Consider the following 6,973-nt stretch of genomic DNA (forward strand, 5'->3'; position numbering starts at 1 on the left):
AATCATAAAAGCGTATACGAAAGCAATAACATTATCATTATCATGAAATCATATAAACTGTATAACATAATACTTATCACGCCTTTTGTAATTCAATCATTACACAACATATTTTTCCTCTTTTACCAGCCTACTAGTATCCATGGGGATCCATAGGGGTCCCGCTACCCATGAACCCTTAACACTTGTAATCAGATTCCAGGGCCGTCCCCATACCCCGTCCGGTATGAGCGCCAAAACACATAGGGTCTCCATACCCCGTCCGGTATTAGAGACCACAATCCCGGTAGGGTTCCCTACGGACCCGGTCCGTCCACCATCTCCTAAGATATCTAGTCAGGCTGATCACATTATACAATTATCAACTTACATACCCTTTCATTCCCCTTTTCCTCAGTCAGCATCATCAATTCACACACAAACAAGCAAAACAATAATTTATGCCAAACAAGACAACATACAGCATCGGTTTCTCAGTCATTCAACCCATAATCAATAAAACAGTAAAATATGCACACGAAACAATGAAATGAAAACATCAGACCTCATACTGCATTTAAAACTGTAAGATATGCCAAATAACAGTTAAACGACCAACACACTAGACTCGGGCTCCATTGGCGACCTTAAGCAATTTCGCACATTCGTTGATTCAAGAATTACCATTTTTGTAACAGCTCCGGAAATTCATAATGAAATGTATATTAAAAATATCAAATACGGAAGCGAAGTCAAAATTTGAATAACATCCCTTACACTAAAACCAAAAACGTGCTCGTAAAATATAAAAGATCAAACTACCTAAAGGAAAAACTTGAAAGTAAAAGCTACGAATGTGACTATGGAGCCTTTAGGCGTCCCCTTCGTCGTCCTCCTGCGGAACCGGCTCGAGAACGATGTCCTCTTGATCTGAAATGATTAAATAAGGAATTAGTTACACTAGCCCAGTAAAGACATCACGATATCTCACCGTCACGGAGGTAAAGGTGGGTAGAAAACACAAAAAGACCAATGGTGTAGCACCCGGAAAGGAGGAGGAAAAAAAAAAAAAAAAAAAAAAAAAAAGGGGGGGCCACGTCAGCAGCCACGTCAGCAGGCCCGGTCAGCAGTCCCGGCCAACCGGGGCCTGCCACGTGGCAAGATCGCGTCACTCCGAAAGGAGCCACGTTGGCGATCCGCGTGGGTGCGATCCGACGGCCCAGATCAATCACGCGATCGGACGGCCCAGATTCAAACGCACGGACGGCCCAGATTCAATCAAAAACGAACGGCCCAGATTAAAACGAAACGAACGCCTGTGATCAAAAGGCAAGGGGTTATAAATAGAACCCCCACACCAGACCAAAAACCCTAGCCGCCAGCCGCTCGCCGGAGAAGACGAACCAGAGGCCGACCGCCGCCACCCGCCGCCACTCGCCGCCGCACCGGGGAAATTTCCGACCGCCGATCGAGGTAAATTTCATACCCCCGACTCGTTTTTCCCCACTGATTCCTCCTATGGCCAAATCGAAGCCGAAATCCCGGCCAAACGGCCGGAATACGCGGCCGAATCCCAGCGGCGCCGCCGCGCCCCCTCTCGGTTTTTGCCTCCGACGAGGCCCTTACCGGCCTCCGTTCGATGCAATTTTTATATCACCGTGATCACCATTCTTTTCTCTACAGGTTGACCGAAGCCAAATCACCAAAACACGAACTTCGCCGGAGAGTCGCCGTACCCGAGAGCGCCGCCGCCGGTAAGCTCCGTTTTTCCGTGATTTTTTGGCCCCCCGAGGGCCCTAGGGTTGTTTTCTGACAAGGACCAATGCGAGTGTGGCCGAATTCGGCCAAAAACGGCCGAAAACAGTCAACCCGAGGCGACTCGCCGCCGCCAGCGGCGGCGCCGTCGCCGGAGCACGGCGGAGCCGCCGTGCCGGAGTTGCGATTTGGGCCGAAAGAGGCCCTGGGCCTAATTTGGATTTTTTTTGGAACCCGTGCAGGTACTGTTAGCGTGTTTCAGTTCCCCGGGAAAAATTCAGGGGAAAATTAGGGACAGCCTGCAGGCGCACTGTGAATCGTATTCGGATCCCGAAAACAAGTAAGGACCCCTCACCCTATTTCCTATCACGGTATTAAAGTTCAAAATGATAAAACAGTATTTCTTGAATTAACGCATGTGTGAAATTGCTTAAGGTTGCTAATGGAGCCCGAGTCTAGTGTGATTGATGATTTACTGTTATTTGGCCTGTTTACAGCTTTAAATGCAAAATGAGGTTTGATGTGTTCATTTTACAGATTTGTGTGCATGTACTACGTTTTTATTAATTATGGGTTGAATGACTGAAAAACTGATACTGTATGTTGTCTGTTTGGTATGAATTACGATTTGCTTGTTTAAATGTGAATTGATGATGCTGATTGAGGAAAAAGAAAAATGAAAGATTGTGTAGACTGATAATTGTATTATGGGGGTCAGCCTGACTAGATATCCTGGGAGATGGTGGACGGACCGGGTCCGTAGGGAACCCTACCGGGATTGTGGTCTCACATGCCGGACGGGGTATGGAGATCTTATGGTTTTGGCGCCCATACCGGACGGGGTATGGGGACGGCCCGTTTCACCCTCATACCGGACGGGGTATTGAGGTTCATGGTTTTGGCGCCCATACCGGACGGGGTATGGGGACGGCCCTGGAAACTGATTATGAATGTTAAAGGTTAACGGGTAGCGGAACCCCTATGAACCCCCACGGATACTAGTAGGCTGGTAAATGAGAAAAAAAGATATGTTGTACAATGATTGAATTACAAGAGGCGTGATAAGTGTTGTGTTTTACAGCTTAGATTATTCAATGATTATGATAATGTTATTGTTTTTCTCATATTGTTTTCATAAATTCCACCAAGGTAAGTGGATGGTAAAAGTTTTATTATTGATAAAAGGTTTTGTTGTTAATAAACGAGTTTATTGTAAATTATGCTCCATTGGTCTTTTTGTGGTTTTCTACCCACCTTTATCTCCGTGACGGTGAGATATCGTGATGTTCTTACTGGGGTAGTGTAGCTCACTCCTTAATTAACCATTTCAGATCAGGAAGACATGGTTCCCGAGCCCGTTCCGCAGGAGGACGACGAAGGGGATGCCTAGAGACTCTGTAGTCATACGCATAGTTTATTTTCGAGTTTTCTTTCTTAGTTAGTTTAACCTTTTATATTTTAAGTACGTTTGTTTGGTTTTTCGTGTAAGGGATGTTAACTGAAATTTTGATCTCGCTTCCGCATTTGATATATTTAAATACTCATTTCATTTTAATATTTTCCGGGGCCGTTACAGTTGGTATCAGAGCCGCATTTCCTCGGACCCATCCCTTACACTATAGTCCTTTAAAGAAATACTCACCGATTGGTCGTTACTCAACCATTCCTTGTAAATGCAGGTACACAGAAATGAGGAGAGGAAGGCCCCCACTAAACCGAGCGGCCCAAGATAATTCGCTTCGGGAGGATTTGGACAGATTATATGAGATGGTGGAAGCTCTCGTAGCTGCTCAGCGAAGGCAAGAGGAGAGAAGGGAGTTACCCGGACCTCCTCCGCTAGCGCAGGTTGAGCCCCCGTTACAGCAGGCTGATCCCGAGCCACCCCGGCAGGAGCCTGTTCCTCCACAGTACCACCCGGCACCACAGCCGCGGTACGACCCGGTACCACAGCCACGGTACCAACAGGTACCGCCACAGCACATTCCAGTGCCCCCACCCCATCAGCAGGCGCCACCACAGGGTCCCCCAGTTCACCCTCAGCCGGCCCCAGTTCCTTTACCTCGGGACCCCGCTCCCTCCTTGATCGACCCTGGCTTCATAGAGAGGTACAGGAGACTGAACCCTTCTACTTTTTCGGGGGAATCCTCTTTTGAAGAGGCCCAATACTGGCTGGCGGAGACTGAGCGAGCCTTTGAGACCTTGGGAGTAATTCCTGAGCAGAGGGCTGCCATTGCCTCCTACATGCTGGTAGGGGAAGCAGTACGCTGGTGGGAGCTCAAGCGGGCCACCCTGCCTGTACCAGTTACTTGGGAGCAGTTCCTAGCGGCTTTCCATGCGGAGTATCTCCCTAAGCACATCCAACATTTAAAGGAAATTGAATTTGCTCAGTTGGTCCAGGGTAATATGACAGTGTCGGAGTATGCCCGCAAGTTCCTGGAGCTGGGCCGACATGCCCCGGAGACATTGTTGGATGAGGGCCGAAAGGCCAGGAAATTCCAGTGGGGTCTCCGCCCGGCGATCAGACAGCACTTGTTGGTGATGGAGCTCGAGACATATTCGGCAGTCCTGGCAAAGGCGCAGATCATAGAAAGGAGCTTCGACACCCGCCCTCAGCTAGCGGGAAGTTCCCGACCTTCAGCCCCGCTCCGCAGGCCAGCGCCTACCATGCCGGTCCAACCCAGCAAGAGACCCAGGCCTGCCGCTCAGGGCCCTCCTCAGGCTATGGGGGCAGCTCGTGGGAAGATCTGTCAGTACTGCGGCAGGGATCATGGGGACCGACCCTGCTACCGCCTCAACAACACCTGTCGCATATGCGGCAGTGCCCAGCACTATGCGAGGGAGTGTCCTAGGAACCAGAATCAAGGGAGGCCTCCAATCCAGGGCAGAGTTTACAACCTTACCCAGAAGGATGCCGATGCAGACCCGGACGTGGTACATGGTAAACCCAAGAAGGAAGTTTGTATCCAAGAGATTCCAGTAGTCCGAGACTTTCCAGACGTATTTCCGGATGAACTGCCCGGTCTACCAGGGGACAGAGAGGTCGAGTTCACCATAGACTTACAGCCAGGAACCCAACCCATCTCGGTAGCTCCTTACCGAATGAGCCGCATCGAGATGGAAGAGCTAAGGAAACAAATCACTGAGCTACAAAACAGTGGCTTCATTAGACACAGCATTTCCCCATGGGGTGCCGGGGTTACTTTTGCAAAGAAAGGAGATGGAACGTTGAGACTGTGTATTGATTATAGAAGGATAAACAAGGTAACAATTAAAAACAAGTACCCTCTCCCCCGGATTGATGACCTTTTCGATCAGTTGCAGGGTGCACAGGTCTTTTCTAAAATAAATCTACGATCAGGTTACCATCAGGTAAAAGTGAGAGTAGAAGACATCCCCAAGACGGCATTCCGAACCAGGTACGGACACTATGAGTTCCTGGTTATGCCGTTTGGGCTAACCAACGCCCCGGCCATCTTTATGGATCTAATGAACAGAATCTTCAGAGAGTTCTTGGATAAATTTGTCATCGTGTTCATCGATGATATCTTAGTCTACTCAAAAAGTAGAGAAGAACATGCTCATCATCTTGCCCAAGTCCTCCAGGTACTCAGGGAAAAGAAGTTGTATGCAAAGTTGAGCAAGTGTGGATTTTGGCTCGAGCAAACCGCCTTCCTAGGACATGTTATATCGAAGGAAGGGGTGTCGGTGAACCCCGAAAAGGTTGAAGCGGTACTTAGTTGGAAAAGGCTGACAACAGTTAAGGAAATTCGCAGTTTCCTAGGGATGGCGGGTTATTACCGCCGGTTTGTCGAAGGGTTCTCCAGTCTAGCGGCCCCTCTAACCCGACTCACAAAGAAGAATGCAAAGTTTGATTGGAATGAGAACTGCGAAAGGAGTTTTTCAGAATTGAAGAAGCGACTGACTACTGCACCCGTGCTGGCTCTACCGAGTGGATCAGGAGGGTATACAGTTTATAGTGATGCCTCCTATCTGGGCCTGGGTTGTGTCCTGATGCAGCATGGAAAGGTTATAGCATATGGGTCTAGACAGCTAAAGAATCATGAGAAGAACTATCCTACCCATGATTTGGAGCTTGCCGCAATCATACACGCCTTGAAAATCTGGCGCCATTATTTGTATGGAGAGACCTTTCAGATCTACACCGATCATAAGAGCTTGAAGCACATCTTCACTCAGAAGGATCTCAACATGCGTCAGAGAAGGTGGATGGAACTCCTCAAGGACTATGATTGTGACATCCTATACCATCCAGGTAAGGGCAACGTAGTAGCCGATGCCCTCAGTAGGAAGAGTGCAGGCACCCTAGCCCATCTGATGGTTTCGGAATGCAGGTCCATTAGGGCTACGCAGCAGGTTCGACTGCAAGATCTGAAGAGGGCCACATGTTTGAGCCACCTAGCAGTCCAACCCGAGCTAATCCAAAGAATAAAGGAAGCCCAGTCAATCGACTCCGCCCTAGTAAACCGCAAGAAGGATGCAGAACAGGGAGTGAACTCAGAATTTCAGATCTCTGCCGACGGATTGATTCGTTTCAAGGACAGAATGTGTGTCCCAGACGACAATGAATTAAAAAGAGACATCATGACAGAGTCCCATAGTTCAAGGTTCGCCATGCATCCAGGAAGTACAAAAATGTACCAAACTATGCGACCCCGATTCTGGTGGAATGGGATGAAGAGAGATATAGCCGACTTTGTATCTAAGTGCTTGGTATGTCAGCAGGTCAAAGCAGAACATCAACGCCCAGGGGGGTTGCTTCAGCCTTTACCGATTCCAGAATGGAAGTGGGAACACATCACCATGGACTTCGTATCGGGACTACCCAAGGCACGATCGGGACACGATGCCATATGGGTAATTGTTGACCGACTCACTAAGTCTTCCCACTTCCTGGCCATCAGAATGACTGATTCGTTGGACAAGTTGGCAAGAATGTATGTCCGGGAAATAGTCAGACTGCATGGGGTCCCAGTAACAGTGGTATCCGACAGGGATCCCAGATTCACTTCTCGGTTTTGGAATAGTTTCCAGCAAGCTATGGGAACAAAGCTGTCCCTCAGTACTGCCTTCCACCCCCAAACCGATGGACAATCAGAGAGGACAATCCGTACGCTGGAGGATATGCTCCGAGCTTGTGTCCTTGACTCCGGAGGCCATTGGGACGACCATCTACCCCTGATAGAGTTTGCCTACAACAACAGTTACCAAGCAAGCATCG

Source organism: Carica papaya, chromosome 2, assembly GCF_054855325.1.
Source record: "Carica papaya isolate Zhongbai chromosome 2, ASM5485532v1, whole genome shotgun sequence".
Classification (NCBI taxonomy): Eukaryota; Viridiplantae; Streptophyta; class Magnoliopsida; order Brassicales; family Caricaceae; genus Carica; species Carica papaya.